The sequence below is a fragment of the Penaeus vannamei genome, chromosome 18 (assembly GCF_042767895.1).
Source record: "Penaeus vannamei isolate JL-2024 chromosome 18, ASM4276789v1, whole genome shotgun sequence".
Classification (NCBI taxonomy): domain Eukaryota; kingdom Metazoa; phylum Arthropoda; class Malacostraca; order Decapoda; family Penaeidae; genus Penaeus; species Penaeus vannamei.
Window position 1 is genome coordinate 29,903,443 of NC_091566.1, and position 2,500 is coordinate 29,905,942.

Here is a 2,500-nt window from a genome sequence, read left to right on the forward strand (position 1 = left end):
GTCGCCCGTTGCACAACCCGAGTCGCTGCAGTCCGATTACCTTCTCGCTCTTCCTGTTATTCCCCCCTGGGCAGGGACGTGCTGAAATCGTCTATATGTAGTGCTGTCTATATTTTTCTCTATATTAGTACAGTTTGATTCAGTCTCTTGCGTTCTGCTGTTCTCCTTTACGAAATAGGAGACAGCTGTGATGAAAAAAGTGAGTGTGATTTGTAGTCGATACGAAACTTTTGAACTCGTCTATCGTCAACGCGACGGCGGCTTTTCCCAAAGCGATGATAGTCTAAGGTTGATTATTTTTTGTAACTGATCACTGGTATGTCTACACCATTACCAGATTTCAAGAAGGTAGTCCTTATAACCTCTTCCATATGCTGTCAACGCTATACCTCCCAAAAAATCCTACTGAAGAGGTCCAACCGGAATTTCTGAGAGCTCGTCGGTGAGATAGCATTTGAAAATAAATATCTTTCCTCGGTAGAACCTTGACAGAAGTCCTGTGACACGCGAAGCACAGCTCTCGGCGTATTTGTTGCTCTTGGACATTCCCTCCTCTCCCCTCACTCCCTCTTTTCTCCGACTTGATGTGCCCTTTTCTCCTTCCTTTGTTCCTTTTTTTTATTGTCGGGAGATCATGCGTTTTATTCATACTCTCTGGTGGTCGTTCACCTTATCCGAATGTTTTAATAATCCTTTTTGTTTTTTTTAGATAATTGAGAGAAAACTTTTCCCATGTTGTACTTCCTTATTTACGCACTGTTACTTCGCATTGCCATGTATCTTACACAAAGAGATGGAGAAACATTGCTCGAGTTATGGCAAACCAGGGATGCAACGTCAGGTATAAATTGGGTCGATGGCGTGTTACCCTTGCCCCCTTCAAAAATAAATTATTGCCAGTTCTCGGACGTAGTTCATGCCAGATACTGATGTGTTGTGTGTTTGTGTAAATGCTTGTAGTACATTTATACAGTACAGACGTACACAACTACATACAGTACGTACACACATACAAACAAATACATACATGCATACGTAAATATATGTATACATACAGACATTCATAAATACATGAAACATATTGCGTTTATATGTATATATATATATATATATATATATATATATATATATATATATATACATATTTGTGTGTTTGTGTGTGATCATTATTTATTGGACATTTAAAAAGGTGCATTGGTTCAAATTTCAAAGATGTATATACTTAAACGTCACCGAAACATTTGTTTAAATATTTTTCTTATTTCTAAAGACATATCAGTATAGCGAAATCCAGTTTTATAATATAGTAAATTATGATGATAATTTATGAATAGTTTGTGTTTAATAATTTGGGAAATCATTAAGTCCGTTATTTTAAGGTTAACAATTTTTGCTCACACGAGTAGTTGCTGTCTTCCGGTGTAGAGGTAGGTTCATGTGCTGGTATTTAAAGTCGTGTATTACCCTGATATTATAGAGTGTAATGCTTGAGTAGTGTACTAACGTAATTGTTAAACCCGTTTGTATTGATTTATGATAAATGAGGCGAGTCCTTGCTGTCCTCCCGTGCACAAAGGCAGAAATGCAGGCGAAATGCAGCGGGAAGAACATGCCATGATGGTTTGTTGCTTGGCAAAATTTATTCCTAATTTATTGAATTATTTTAATGGCCCGTGGATACAGTAACGGAATTAGTCGTAGGTGAAAGTTCTGGTGGTATCAATGAATACCTTGAGAAGAGAATTATTTATTAGAGGGGAGTGTAAGAGAGAATAAATTGTAAAGATTAAAGGATGGGGAACGATTGGCTTATGTCCTAGTAAAATGGGAAGAAAACTGATAGACTGGGTGTAAGGGTCTCGATTCAGTCTCATGTATATTTTTATTTTGTTTCTTTTTATTCATATTACTAGGAAAAGGGGAGGTTTAGAGTCAACCTTTAGTGTGAATTTTGTTAGTGGAGAATATTACTTGTTTAAATAATTATGTTCATTGTAAAGATTTCCATAATGACATGCCACCTGTTATTATCTGTTTACTGAATAAAATATTAATGGTTTAAAATCTTTTTATGGCCGTTACAATATTTGGCACACTCAGGAATGAATTCATTCCACGAGCCTTAAGACCGTTAAAATTCACACGACCCAAAATTAAAGGGAAAGGCCAGATCAGTAGTAACTCGAGGTGTCATGGCGACTGCATTTGATGACGTCACAAAAAATGCTATTCTATTTTTGGAAAAAGCACATGAGGTTTATTATTGATTTTGAGCTTTTCAATTTTCAAAGAAATATGGAAAATAATTGTTTTGAGTGGCCGATTATGTTTATAAATAATAATACTGTTTTATATTCCTATAATCAAAACACGAGATGACTTGGTAAGAAACAGACTGTGATGGGGCGCGTGGGGTCGGCTGCGCCCTTGAAATTCCAGAGAAAGATCATGGATAACAGTTGGAAGTTTCTGAAGAGGAATCATATTTGTGCGTGATTTG